Source organism: Amia ocellicauda, chromosome 6, assembly GCF_036373705.1.
Source record: "Amia ocellicauda isolate fAmiCal2 chromosome 6, fAmiCal2.hap1, whole genome shotgun sequence".
In the NCBI taxonomy this organism is placed as follows: domain Eukaryota; kingdom Metazoa; phylum Chordata; class Actinopteri; order Amiiformes; family Amiidae; genus Amia; species Amia ocellicauda.
The window spans coordinates 315,830-331,885 of NC_089855.1; the positions used below are offsets into that span (position 1 = coordinate 315,830).

The 16,056-nt window shown below is 38.6% G+C and overlaps 1 long non-coding RNA gene across 1 annotated transcript; it reads left to right on the plus strand.

Annotated features, from left to right (window-relative positions):
* Positions 1–4,349: 4,349 nt before the first annotated feature.
* On the plus strand, positions 4,350–11,096 carry LOC136750716 (uncharacterized). The gene is made up of 2 exons (XR_010816944.1): positions 4,350–5,245; positions 7,943–11,096. It is a non-coding gene; the product is annotated as an uncharacterized LOC136750716 (long non-coding RNA).
* Positions 11,097–16,056: the final 4,960 nt, after the last annotated feature.

A 16,056-nucleotide genomic window follows, 5' to 3' on the forward strand; every position in this document is an offset into this window, starting at 1 on the left:
AATGTTATTCCCGATATGTCTGAGAGGTTTTGTGACCTGCAGAATGCTCCTATCTGCAGAGGATAAACTCATCTGAACATTTACAATTATATATTTTTTCTGTTATGCTATCGATATCCACTATGTATTATATATATATATATATGAATGTGCATTTTTTGTTTTCTTGTTGGAAAACACTGAATATACACCTGCAGTTTCTTCACATACGTACTGCATATTGAACTGAGACATCGCATACTGATTAATGTACAGATAGTATAGTATTGGTTTTGCTTTTCATAAACTGGAATATCATCATGCATCTGTGCTAATACCCTGCTGCATTGCAGATTCATCAATAATACATTGATAATAAATAAATAATAATAAATTCAATAACATATTTAAATGAACTCAGCTGCTTAATCAGACTGCATAAATTGAAAATACTTGGACATGTGTATCACTTATGTTCTACCTTGTATTTCTTGTCAGATGTAAATGAACACATGTTCTCTTTTTCAATGTTGTGCATTTCGCTGTAGGGAATTAAGCACCAAAAAAGTATAAAATATTCAGTATCTATCACTGAAATGAACCCTCGCATTACAGAAGATGAGAGATGATCCCGGGGTTTTGCGCCGTGTTCAGACAGTGTAGTCTGTAAATATTTGAAGAAAGAGAAAATCAAATTCTCCATCAGCATGTGGATGTACTGTATCCTTATCATGGTACTATTAGTCTAGTAAATACACAATGTGTTTAGGAAGCAGGGGTGCTTGAACAGAGGTTATGTGGTGCTCACCTCACCCGGCATTGTTACAAATGGGAAAAGGTCCTCCACTGAACCTCACTGCGGTTACACACGAACTGGAGGAAGAGTGTATCTGCACCAGGACAACAACGCGCCATGCCAGAAGACCAAACTTTAATTATCATTCATCATCAATTAATCTGTTCCCACGTATTAAAAAGATGATTTAAAGGAATATAAAGCCTGGCATAAAACAATACAGAATACATGTTTTTAGAGAACCTTCTCTCTTATTGTTAAATTATTTCTTGGACGTTTGTGGGAGGTGGAGGTGAGGATTTACAGCCAGAGGTGACAGGTTTCTGAGCTCTTCCATCTGAGCTTCTAACCCGGTGCTGCAGCTTTCTCACAAGCACATGGAGGATTGCGATGTGGCTGAGGGACCATGGCCATTAGCATTCGATCAGTTATCCACTACTGAACTGTGACACATCTCTGACCTTTTAGATATTTTTTTATTTCCATGTGTCTTTACTTTAGACGAAAGGATTATCTCTTTTCACTCACCGGAAAGTAGAAAAAAAGGAAACACATTTCTGTACATCTCATCGCAAAATATTTCCTCTAGGATATTAGATTTTCTTCTCTTTTTGTTCTTATCTTCAAACTAAAGGCGGATATCTAAAATCTCTTCTGCTTCCCAGCTCTGATGGATTCCAGCTCTTCTCTCACACTGTCATCCTCACATGCCTGTTCCCTTCACCTCCTCAGGATTCAAGCCACTAAGAGCTGACCCTCGACTGGGGGGGCTGTATCTGGAGACTCCTGTGGATTTCCTCGCAAAATACTCGGCTTCGCAGCGTGAGTCCTTTCTATTCCCCAGAGATGGCTTTCGCCTGTGAGAGGGTCACTGAACTCCAGAAAAGACACGGCCGTCTCGACATGTCTGCTTGCTTAAAACTTATTTCAGAGGAGTTGAAACTGCATGCTTTCAAAGATAAAAAGCTATCGGCTGAATGGCTGCCTACATCCTCTTTCCGTTGTGATTTTCTTATATAAAAAGGAAGAATCTGACATCTGCAGCTTGAACAAACACTTGACAAAGTATTTTCAACTTCAATTTAATGTGGGACAATAATTGACTCTATATGTAATCAGTATCAGTATAATCCTGTTATTTTTTCGTACACATATGCATTATTGATTACAGTTTTTGACAATTGCTTACACACGATTTCTGAAACTATGGCTACTTTTCTCTAAACTCTACACACAGAACCCCAAAACACACACAGCATGCAAAACGTCACACATCTCTTGCAAAAGCAAACACTTCATTCAAAACTATTTTAACTCTTCTCAAAATGGTGTTTTTGCATCAAAACTCTACATACAAACCATCAAATGATTAGCTCTTATACACGCCAACTACACACAGATGTGACAAATGTAAAACACTACTATCTTGTCTTTTGCATGTTCAGTGTGCACGGCAGTGTGTCATAGCACTCACACGTACATGTATGTGCACAAATATATACAGTATGTATGAATATTCAGTATGGGGGGAAAAATAACATTGATTTCTCTCAAAACATTGTATTTTCATCCAGACTTCCGGATGAACAGTAACAGACCAAACAAATACAGTAGAAGATAAACAAATAGACTTGTTACTATAAAGAAAAAACAAATTAGGGTGCATCCTGTCTCCTATTTGGGTGTGGCTACAGCACCTCATCAACATCACAAGCGATGTTCTCTCTGGCTAAACAGCCGGGGAACTAGTGTCTGGAGTGGCATATCCAGCGCTGGCATGCCCACTTGTCTATGTCACCACAGGCCTCCTCCAACGCCTGGAGAAGGGGTATGCATTGGTGGGGTTGGCGATCGTAAACCTTCCAATGCCACGCCAAAAAGAACTCTTCTATTGGGTTTAGACATGGGGAATGTGGTGGCAGGTTGAGCATCAAAACTTGCAGATGGTCAATGAACCAATTGCGGACCAGAACAGCCTGATGGAAAATTATGTTGTCCCAGATGACAACAAACCTGGACTGCTCTGGCCCATTCCTATGGTCATTGGGAATGAGGATATTATGCAGGGTGTCAAGGAAAGTGATGATGTGGGCAGTATTGTAAGGACCAAGAGTGGCATGATGATGAAGGACACTGTTCTGACTGATGGCTGTAGAAACTGTGATATTGCCACCACGCTGTCCAGGGACACTGACGATGGCGCGGTGTCCTATGAGGTTTCATCGTCTTGTTTTGGCTAGGTTAAAGCCAACCTCATCAATGTAGATGAAATCATGATGATCTGCAGCAGCATCCAGTTCCATAACTCTTTGAAAAAGACAGGACAAAACATTATTGTATGACAGTATGAATAGACATAGAGGAGTCAATATGTTGCACAATACACCGGAATACAGTACCAATGGCAGGATAGTATAGCTTACTTGTGTGTATTTATAGCGCAGTTGTTTCACTCTGTCAGAATTTCACTCAAATGGCACTCTGTAGAGCTGCTTCATACAAATCTGATGGTGTTTCAGGAGATGGCCAAGTGTGGATAAACTCACCCTATTTATGTATCTGAATGCATCCTCGGTACACCCCTGCAGAGAGATCGCCGCAGGCCTCCTCCATCGCCTGGAGAAGACTCACAAGCTGATGAGGTTTCCGATCATACACCTTCTATCGCCAAACTGAGAAAAATCCTCAGTTGGATTGAGGACGGGGGAATATGGTGTAAGTGAAATCATTTGGATCTGGGGGTGGTTGGTGAACCATTCTTGGATTAGTGCTGCACGGTGGAGCTCACATTGTCCCATATGACAGCATAAGTGGTGTGACCTGGGCCCTATGTTGTCTCTCTGGGGGTGGGAAAAAAGGTCATCAAGGAATACCAGAAGGAGTTCTGTGTTGTAAGGGCCAAGTGTGACATGGCGTTGCACAACCCCCTACTGACTGATAGCAGCACACATGGTTATGTTTCCACAACTTTGGCCAGGAACCTCCACCCTCACTCGGTGGCCAATGATGTTCCTTCCCCGGCGCCGCCTGTTGAACAGATTGAATCCTGCATCGTTGACATAGATGAACTCAATGTGGTCATCGTTTGCTTCATGCTCATCCTGTGCCTTCTCAGCAAACGATCAATAGTGGATATTGAAACACATAGTACGTTCTGAAACATCCCATTGTCCTCCCACCAGTTCCTCCCAATAGCAGCTGGTCTTCTCTCAACCCTGTATGTAAACAATACAATGTCATGTGCAGACATGCAGTACTCTTGTTGATCTCTGAAAGCCAGATGCTGTGCATGGTAAATTTATCCCCACTCACCGATTCGTAGTCCTGAATGTCCTGATGATTCTAGCCACAGTAAAGTGGCTCAAATTTGGTTGCACTCGCTGCCCAGCTTCCCGCATACTCGTCCTATGGTTGATTACACTATCAACCAGCACGGCTCTTATTTCATTCTAAATATTCCATCACCTTCCTCGTCCTCTGTGTCTTCCCTACCTCTTCCCCTTTCTGCTCTTTGTTGCTTAATTTTTCCTGTACAATAATGAGTCCTTGTGAAGACTCTGTATAAAATGTTGAAGAAAGTGTTTTGTGATAATTATATAATGTTTTATATTAATACTAGCATTAGAAGTAGTTTGTATACAGACTGAGCAGATTAGATTTAGCAGGACAAGTAAAGGGTCAACAAGGTTGGTTTGTTTGAATCTCCTGTCAGTAATGAAAGATTACACAGTGCTGAAATAGCCTACAGATGTCTGCTGTGAATTTGTTTATGACTTAATCGTTTCTCAAGATAGGCAGGAATGTTTCTGTTACTGAGCGATTGACACTAGGTAAATGACCACCGTGGGATTGCATCTTCCTAGTGCACATCAAAGACGGACATCTGCTTTTTGTATCCATCACCTCTTCACGGGAGGACAGATCGTAAACGGACCCGGACCTGTATCTTCCGATTGGATGAATGGCCATAAGATGTTACGTCATTTTTCCTATAAAGTTGTACTCATGTTTGTAAACATTAAGTCTCACTGAAGGAATTATTCCTGATGTGGGGCTTCCGAGCGGCTCGATTTGCTTTATCTCCGCGACTTCTCCACTTATTTGAAAGACGGTTCTACAACTTGGCGTCACGAACGAGGATCTGAACTTGCCTCCACTCCCGGGACCAAAATATGGGTGAGTAGCTTTAAAAATGACCACCCTGTATATTTAGATTTGATCTCGGGATTGTGTGAGGCTCTCAGATTGTAATTTAAAGAGAACCTGTGGAGAGGTTGAGGTAAAACAAATAGAAAGGTTGACTGTACAGCGGAGGTTCACAGTAGGGTGAACTCCAGGTAAGACAGATCTGCGGGGAGAGATACCAAGGGAACCGAAAGGTACGACGAGGCCTGCTGAGCTCCAAGTTAAGCAAGGAAACCCTTGTACGCTGAGACAGTCAGTGGCAGTCAAAGCCAGACGGAACCTGAGGTACATAAAGTCCAGCGATATAGCCCCATCGTTGGCAAAGATAGGATTGGCATAATGGCGTTAAAATACGTGTCTGTATGTGAATTCCTACAAGTTTAAAATGTTAAACTTAAAATGATAAGAGAAGTTTAAAAATGTTAAACTTAAAATTGTAAAGACAAGATAAAAACCGACAAAGTTTCTATAATTCTTTGTCTGAATAATAAGAATTTAGAGAAGAAATTGATCATAATAGATAAAAAAAAAAAGTAGTGTAATTCAAAGATTATTTTATATCTGATTTTTAATAATAACAATATAATAAATAAATAAATGCTAAGGGCTGTTTGAGACGCTGCAGGGTCAACAAAACACACCACTAATCTAATATCTGAATTATCTTTGGATTTCAATCTGTATGTGCTTTGTGTGTTTATGTACATATATATATAAACATAATAGTCTGAAGGTTATGTAAGGTAAATGTCTGTTTTGTATGCTTTGTATTTTTAATATTGTACATAGTCCAGAATAAGACTGAGAAGGGAAGTAACCAATAATTTCAGAATTATATTTACAATTACGCAGTTGATGTTTTAACAACAGATTAATGAGGATTTAGACATTTAACTGTATACAGAGTGCATAAAGCATCAGAAATAAGAAATGAATAATGCATTCTATTATAAGAATAATGTTAAAGTAATACACAATATACACTAAATACATAGATTAATACTACTAATAAAGTAAATAAATAGTAATGGTGTCCTCTAAGACTCAGAAGAACAAGAATTTGTTTGTTAAAATCATATTATGGACAAATTCTGTAAAGTCAAATTAAAGGAAAACTAAAGGCTGGAATCCACAGGAGCAGCACTCTGGTGCAGCCCTGAGTGACAGCCTGATGTGAAATCCATAGCAGGAGAATGTAAACAGTATAGTGACATATTATAGTCTTATTTTAGAAAATATTTGGTTATTGGTGCATTGCATAAAATACCTGAAATAAAAGTTAAAATTAGACCTTGGATTTAAGATGAGTGAATTAGTCAAAGGGTAAGAATTTTAAGGATACTATAGAAATATAAATTATGAGCATTGAATAAGTGAGCTAAAATTAGTATTGCATAATTTTGAAGGAGAAAATAAAACATAAAAATACTATTAGAATGAGTTTTACGAACCAGAAATAAAAAAATAAATGTTGAAAATTGAATTAGAGCTAATTTTTGAAATGAGAATCTGAGAAATTTGGTGAAGATATGAATACATAGATAACCAGATACTCCAGGAAATTAAAGGTGTGGTCATTTGGTAGCTGTGAGTTCCACAATGAAGAGTTTTTGAAATCCCCAGATATAAGATCCCTAAATACAAGGTGTAGGTAAGAAATGAACTATTGATCAGTTCAATCTGGCTTTGGGAACAGTTCTTCTGAACCTGAACCGGTGTAGATTGGACTTCAATGGGAGGAAGTGACACAATAAAGACATATATGAGCCGCGCAGGCGGACAGTCTTAGTGCCCACGCTTCATTGGTGAAATCATTGACTGAACAAATCTTTTGAAAATTGGTTTTCCTGAGGTATCTGGGAATCATTATTGAAATCAATTAAAATGCTTATTTTCTAAAAATATATTTTATTAGGAAAATATTTGAATTTATTAACTCAAATAATGGAGCAAAATATGTGTATAAATAGTAATAATACATGTCAATAAATATAACTTGAATTGTCTAGTAAGAAATTAGGAAAAGGAGAAAGAACAGCTGTTAGGACACAGAGAGCGATGTTTTAAGAGGGTCTGAGCGATGTTGATGAAGGTTTGAGGAAGTTGACAAGGGGTTTAAAAGTTGATGAGGCTTGGGAAGCTGTCAAAAGGGAGTTTGGTATGTGTGAAAGAAATGTGCTGCCACTTTCAGCACAAGAGTTTTGATGGCGATTGAATGGAATATGAGGGAAAATAAGGAAGTTACTTAAGGTATAACTTAATGTAAAATAAATAAATCATTGAATGAGATATAGTTTAAAATCTAAAGTCTTGAAACTGTATGGAAATACTGCTTTCCCAAACAGAAATACCCTATTAATCAGGAAGGGATTCACCCCCCCAAACAAAAAAAAAAAAAGGGGGGGGGGGGGGGATTGGGGCAGTGAAAGTGTCTGTGAGGTCAGCTCCCCACTGAGAGAGATAAGAGAGCTGCCTTGTAACTAAATACAGATGTACTACAACGAACCAAGCAACATTGTCAACCGACAGTAATGTCCTGGGAAATCAAGAATAGTTACATTACTAATGCTAATAATACTGATGTTGATACAGATGAATAGGAAAATAACTACTATTATCTGTCTTCACAGGAACCAGCAACAATGAATTTCCCTCACATTTAGTCCACAGGTTCCCTACTCACATGCCATGACACATCAGTGCATAGTCTCCCCTCTTACACTGGCCTCCGCTCTAAGTGCTGCGGCCCATAATCCGTCCTCATGGCCACTGATGTCAGTGTGTGTGGACGGACAGGAGGGATGGGGATGGTGGAAGCATACGATGCTTACCATAATATTGTGAAAGTGATAAACTAACTAACTCTGCAGATTCCAATTGACAACAGGAGGGTGGCGATGTCCAGGAATAGAAGGACAGAGCATTAACAATGCATTTCTGATTGATTTCAGGTGCTGAAAATAATATAATTTTATCTTTCAGGAAAAGTTGGAGAAAGGCCTGAAGAAACAATATGGAAATAGATTGAAAAGAAACATGAATAGTCATACAACTCCAACCTCTTTTAAATCTAAGCGCAATTGAATACAGAGTCTGGTTGGACTATGGGCATTTCATTAACTATCCTTTCCATAGTTTAATAGAGTGACTACTGGATTGAAAGAATTGTGCTGTTTGCATGTGTGACTAAAATGTGAAATGATATGTGATGTTTCAATGTGATGTAAGTGGATACACACTGAATAATGCTACTATGGTGTATTGTATTATTGTATATGGGAATTGAGTGAAAAACTAGTTCTAAAAATTGTATGTGATAACAAAGCCAATGCTTTGAAATGAACGAATAATACATATTTGCTCTAGTTAAAAAAAAAAAAAGGTTTTATTGCATAAGTCTATTGGGTGATAGAATTGGCTTTAGAGCAGTGCCAATTTGGTTCTGACTTTTGGGAAATATAATGATAATGTTTATGCAAAGATGTGTACAGCAGTCATTATAAGGTTTAGTAGAATAAGGATGGAATTATAAAAGGAATTATATAATCTATTCTTAAAGATGAAGGTTTATTCGAAGTAAATTTATATATGGAGACAATGAATGTCTATTAATGGGTAAAATACAAATCAAGACACTGGCAATGTTGGAAGGAAATATTAGAGAATTAAATAATAATAATGAAAATAGTAATAATAGGAGTTGTTCCTAATGAAACTATGGAAATAATTTCAAATGATGGTTCATTTATAAAGAATGAATTTAAGAAAAGATTAATAACAGCCATCATTTACCTAACAACTATTAACTATGTTGTTGAAAGAGCTGCTGTAATAATTATTAAAATAGTCTCAGATATTTAAGTCAGATAAAAGCAAAGAGATAAGCACATTGTTTTGAAAGTTTGACAGCTCCACACAAAAGAGTATTTACACTAGGAAGTAAAGTTGATTCAGTAACACAGGAGATATGATGCTGCTGACGACAGCTGAGTGCTGTACTGAAATAATCTGTGATAAATTGGGATCAAGATTATTATTTTGAATTGTCCCTTTACTGGAAACCTTATAGATTGTGTGAATGTCAACTACTGTCCATGTGATAGAGATGCCTTTTATAAGGAGGATCTCTGATGTTGTGCGAACCACACATTGTGTCTTCAGATGACTGATTTATTCCACATGGCAGATATGCACATTATGAATCGTGTCCTGAAGGAACCGATGTCTGACCCGTAGTGGCAGAGGTGCATATGGAGAAGACGCTGGTGTTCTCCTTGAGACACAGTAGGCCGAGGGCGTGGCTTTAAAGACAGCCTCACGGCATCTTGAACAGACCGATGTTGAGGTCCACAACGCTGAAGTGATGCTTGACTTAATGGAGAAATAAGTTAAAATACTGCTATTAAAGGTTGTCCAGATTATAGGAATCTGCAATACATTGTGAAAACAGCTCAAATGACATCTGCAGTAGCATATATTCTTGTATTGGTAGTTAATTTATAATGTACTTTTGGTGGAGATGTCAAATTACTCAAATGAATAGAATAAGAGTCATGAAGTAAGAATAAGTCCATTGCCCTTCTCTTGAGATGTATGGAATGTACAATGTTTATAAATTAAAATGCAACAGAAATATATGTGAATAACTGAATTTGTAAAAATAACATTTTTGCTGACTTTTGTATTCCTTTAGAAGCAAAACAATGTATGTATTATGTAACTGGGGATTGACCTTTATGACCTGGGGCAGGATGAAATATAATTTGAGATACACAGTAAAGCTCCAGGAAATTGTAGGTGGCCACTGCAATTTCCATAAGAGAGCTCAATATGCATTAAGGTATAGTTATGATATAATTGTTTGCCTGACCAGGCAAAGAAAAAGACATTCCTATCCCCTGATTATTTGAATACCTCATAGGTGGCAGGTTGGGATGGATGGGAGCTGAAAACGCAGCACTATACCACCTGCCCCTCAGGAGGAAGAAATTATTGTAACTGACAAACACGATTATTTTGGCTTCTATTCGTTTCGCTCTATTGCCAAAAAGTAGGGAATGAAGACTCTGTATAGGATGTTGAAGAAAGTGTTTTGTGATAATTATATAATGTTTTATATTAATACTAGCATTAGAAGTAGTTTGTATACAGACTGAGCAGATTAGATTTAGCAGGACAAGTAAAGGGTCAACAAGGTTGGTTTGTTAGAATCTCCTGTCAGTAATGAAAGATTACACAGTGCTGAAATAGCCTACAGATGTCTGCTGTGAATTTGTTTATGACTTAATCGTTTCTCAAGATAGGCAGGAATGTTTCTGTTACTGAGCGATTGACACTAGGTAAATGACCACCGTGGGATCGCATCTTCCTAGTGCACATCAAAGACGGACATCTGCTTTTTGTATCCATCACCTCTTCACGGGAGGACAGATCGTAAACGGACCCAGACCTGTATCTTCCGATTGGATGAATGGCCATAAGATGTTACGTCATTTTTCCTATAAAGTTGTACTCATGTTTGTAAACATTAAGTCTCACTGAAGGAATTATTTCTGACGTGGGGCTTCCGAGCGGCTCGATTAAAGTTCTATTTGCTTTATCTCCGCGACTTGTGTTTAGTGTTTTGCAAAAAGTGTGTTTTACACTTGCAAACTGAGTGTAAAGCAGATAATGTGCTTGCAGTTTTGCAGACTTGGTCTGAAAATTAGGTGCATGACTTAATGGTTTCACTGAGTGTGCCTCAAGTACCACTTTCAGTGTGTAAGTGATTGTCACTGCCCATCACTGTAAACTCAGTGTTGATTACAGAGGGTTACCTTAAAAATGTTTTCATCAAATAAAGTACAATGGTTACATACAGGATGCAGGGTGTAGAACCAGCCAATGGATTTGTTTGTTGGGAGCAAAAGAAAGGAGAAGCCAAGGACAGGAGAGAAGGAAAAACAAATGTGAGCTGGTGTAGAAGAAGATAAGAGAGGGAATAGGGTTAAGAGAGATGACAGGAGGGAGGAAGGCTGAAAGGCAGTGAAGAGAGCAATAGCAGAATGGAGGAGAGACCATCATTTCACCTTACATTTAATTGTATTGTATCTATATTTGATAGCAACATTAAACTGTGTATTGTTTGCTTAAGAAATGTGTCAATCTTATTCTAAACCCCACAGACTACTGTACAAACACAGAGAGCATCTTTCCAGATGCTACTCACAGACATTAATCAATCAAAAATCAGCGGAGCTTCTGCGCTTTAATCCAGCCAATAGTTGATTTCTTCTTGATGGTCATTTGGGTCCTGTGCACAATTTAACATGAACTGATATCTGAACTTCATGAGTGGACTGAGGTCTGGGTGTTTCACAACTATTTCAACTCCCTGTTTGCGATCAGACAGCAGTTAGCAGGCAAATATCCCCGTCTGAATATCAAATCATCTTCAGTATTGTCTCTAGGTACTCATGTAATTAAATATTCCAGATGTTTCAAAAGGACTTAATGAATTTAGTACAAGGTTATCCTTTTTTAATCATTTGATAATTATTTTTGGGGGGAGTACTCTCACATTTGGAAAAAATAAAATATTGGTTAAAATAATATTTCAGAAACTGTTATGAGCAATGACATATGAATAGAATGAGATAGATATGTGTATGCCTGAAAGGGATTGAAATGACAGAAAATCGTAGAAATCCATTATATTGATTTAGACATCATTTTAGATAAGAGTACCCTTGAGATATACAAAACACATATATTTCAATTATTTCCAAACAAATTCTAGAATAAGAATCAATGTGAAGTAAAGCACACACACAGTGAATAACAGGTTCTGTATCTTTGTACCCGTGCGTGTGCTGAAACCGAGGTTTATTACATTTCCATTTCAGAAAAGGGCTAATTTTAATATTCACTTTGTATCAATCTAATTTCTTCAAAGTGTCCTTGTTTGCTGATGTGTATTTGAAGCTATGCAGAGCTGCCGTCAGCCATCCATGTCTTGCCTGGAAACCCAACGAATTGTTGTAATTACGTCTGCTTTTGTGATAATGTGCGTTCCCTGCTGTCTTTCACTTTGCCCTCTGCTATGATAACCAAGGAGCTGTGCACACGGCAGCCTCACCAGCTGTCTGCAGAGCCGGGGAACACGTCTGGAGTGTGTTTCCATCTCAGGAAACATGCTGGAGAATGTCATGGAGCTGTGGCATGGTACGGCGGATACTTTGCGCATGCCGGAGACAATTTATAATCTTAGATTTTGCTTCCTCAAAGTTGTGTATTTTTATGTTTGCTTCACATGAGCACTTGACATGATGTCTCTTCTCCTTTTTCTCTCAATAAAACAACAGCTTTCCCTGGCTTGTCAGCTTTAAACAAGCACTAACAGCAACAGAAAAAACTCGACATATGTGAAGCAATAAACTTTTAGCCATCTTGAGCAGTCCAGGCCAACGAGCTCTCTGCCCACAGAGAGGCCCTCTCGAGTCACGTCGCTCACGCAGGGCACAGCTGTTTCCTGTCACTGTGCACTACAGTGAAATCAGCCGCTGTCTTCAAATGTAAAAGCAGACAATAGGGAAAGCACTGCTGCTGACAATGAATCCAGCAGCTGCCATGTAAAGGAGCTGAGAGAAAACCGGGATGCAGAGGCAGCTTCGGGAGACGCGTGGATGTCTATTTGGATCAGGCGGCGCTGTAAGATGATGCATCACTCTCTTATTGTTGTATTTATTTATGATCATAATACAGGATGATAAACCAGCTCATTGTGTGGGATTTCCCAGGATGGGATAAAAACATAAGAAACATTTCAGAAGAGGGGAGAACTGGGAGCTCGTCTCCCTCGCTTGCTTGTTTGTTTGCTTGCTTGCCAGCAGCTGATTGATCCAAGAATCATATCCAACTGTCCCAAAGAGCCCTATCGGCACAGCTGGTTATCTTGTTGCCGACACTATTTTTGTTTGTGTGAAGTAATGTCCTCTATCCGCAGTCCTAAACTCTTAATTTCTTGGTCCTTGTTGAGCTGTCAGATTTGACTTGCCCAGTACCTTTCAGGGATTCAAATACTTGATTCAAGTATTTTGAAAATAGGAAATCACACTTAACCTCAACTGTCACTGAGATGATAATGCCTTTGAATGCCTCAGCGCAGATAAAAGCACCAGCTCTCAAGCCTCTCCCATCAGGGTGTGCCCTGCCTTCTGCCCCGTGCCGCTGGGCTGGGCTCTGTCTCAGTGTGACCCAGTACTAGTTGAAGCGGTTATTGAAAATGGACAGTGTAGCCAATATATGGCAGGGAGGACACAGGTGTGGTCCGTGGAACACAGCAACCACTGAGACAACTAATTTCCCTCACAGGATGACTTCATATTTTTAACACGAGTGTTACTAGATCAAAACCAAACCGGACTAAAAAAAAGAGGGAATTAAGGAAAGAAATAAACAAATGAAACACTAGGACACAGGAATGGAGGGTCCAGCTACACGGTAGGTTGATGCTGGGACAGGGAGCCAGACATAGATGGACAGATGGGTGCGACTGTTGTCATTGTTGGGTTCATTTGTCACTGCTCTTTTTTTACCCACGATGTGCCTCCAATTGCACACTCTGCAGACTAAACTTTCCATTAAAAAAATACATATAATTTAATATTTAAAACTGCCTGACCGTGTTACTAATTAATTGTAAGAGTTTACACAAAGGTAGAAAAATGTGATCTTATTTATTTGAAGTCCGAGTCGATTTAAAGTCAGTATTCCATTAACAGATGAAGTGACATCTCATCAGATGGCGAGACTCAGCATATGTGAACGTTTTCATTGTCCCCTCCTGTCAGCAAGGAGTCAAGGATTTGTCAGCGCAAACAGAAGATGTTTGATAAGTGCCTCTGACAGAACAAAATGGATTGAATTCACCACTGTCATCACCCTATATATCACTAATATTATTTCCACCTGCCCAGGCTCAGGGGAAAGCTGAGAGAATAATATATATATATATATATATATATATATATATATATATATATATATATATATATATATAGAGAGAGAGAGAGAGAGAGAGAGAGAGAGAGAGAGAGGCAGGAGATGGAGAGAGAGGGAGAGATAAACGTAAGATATAATACATTTCCTAACATCTCCAGGCTGTCTGCTATGGCTGGGTTTGGCCAATATGTTTTCCAGGAGAGTTTCAAGTGCCCAATACAATGAGAAAGAGCTGCACATACTAATAGATAAAAGTGCAATAAGACTCATTTTTCAGGAAAGCCGCGCTGCTCTGAGCCTGCATGGCCTGCAGCTTAGTGGGAGACCTTGAACCTGAACTGGAGTAACAGATGAAGAATATTGTTCCACTCTTTACAAGCACATCTCCCCTCATTTGATTCCTATCAGCCTTGAAGCCAAAAAACTCTTTACATGTGAACGCTGTGGATTTGTCTTGGTATTGCATATGAACTTGTGTGTTTTAATGTCTGTGTGTCCTGGTCAACTGCAAACACCCAGAATGGGCAGTTCAATAGTATCTGCTTTACTGAACTTATTATTTTCACTCATGGCAAAATAATTACAGGTTTTATTCCCCATAATGTGTTACTACTACATTTCTGCTTTACAAACAGCTCTAGTAAAAAAGTGATTTATCATTTGAAAATGTATCTCCGGAACTGGAGCACAATATCCCTCGGTCTCAGAAGATATTTTGCCAAGGCAGCAGTAGTGTCTCATCGGTGCTCTTGCCTAAATGAATGTAAGAGTGACAGAGGGAGAGAAATACTCAGCATGGTACAGGGCTCAGCAGTCGTCCCATGTCAGCATGGATTACGAGCTTATCCACACGGGCTGATTCCACATGCTGCACACTTTTCACATTGGCGTTGGGTTTACTTCCCACTGTTTGGGTTCGCTGTCTTCAGGTAGACCTTTTCACCCTCTCCTAGACCTACCAGTCCTCTGGCTGAGTGGTCCTGTGGGTGCTCTTCCTGTCAGCTTGGCTTGGGGCTTTGAATCTGTCCAAGTGAAGTCCGGGACATTCTGGATGTGTTTCTTGTTTAGCTACGTTCTCAACTACACTCAGCTACCAGAACAAGAGGTACAACTAATAACAAAGCGCCACAAGAACAATGTAAACACAATAACAAATTGCCATGTTTGATTCCTACCAAGTCAATTGTGGTCTCCCCTCAAACACTACAAATACAACAGGAAGAAAATAACAACAAAAGAGACATTGATTTGATTGTACATGATTTCCCTTTTACAACTGAATAAATAAACAGTGTTTGATGTCTATTGCGAAGGCACCTTCACTGATCTAATATAATTATCAAAGGAGCCAATAAAAAATAATGACAGGGTTCAGGTAGAAAAGAGCACGTCTCAGGGAAATCTACACAGTTTACACGATCAATCTGATTAGCTGTTTGATTTCATTTGTTGGGCAATTTTGTCCTAGAAAAAGAGCCACTTTTGTTTGTTTGTTTCTTGAGTTAAAGTCATAGATGTAATTACAGTTATCATAATTACAATGTGTGACACATGAGTGACAGGGGGATGAGCTGTGAAGTTCCTTAACTGCAGATAAATCCTAAAATATGGTAATTTATTTAATCATGCATTGTACTTTAAAGTATAATTAAATCCATGGCACACACTTTTAATGGAAGCACTAGGTTGGAAATAACAAATATTAGGCTTCCAAGACAGCACAATATTCAGTAGAGGGTCATTAACCCGGTAATAACAGTTACTTATTAATAGATATGACATGTGTATACCCATATATTCATATGTTATAAATGAATAATTAAGCATTAAACTATTTATGTATTCATTCATAATAAAGTGTCCCCTAAACCCTAACTCCTAACACCTAAAAGGGTAATCTTACAGCTTACAACTGACATATTATTGCTGTCAGTTTATCTGAAAAGAGTATCAGATTCCAAACTCATAAACAAACAAACAAATAAACAAATAAATAAATACATGCATACATACATAAATATTGAGATTCTCAGAGGTTGATACAATACATACAGTGGCTCTCAAAAGTAATCACCCCCTTGGACTTTTCCACATTTCATTGTGTTACAACATTA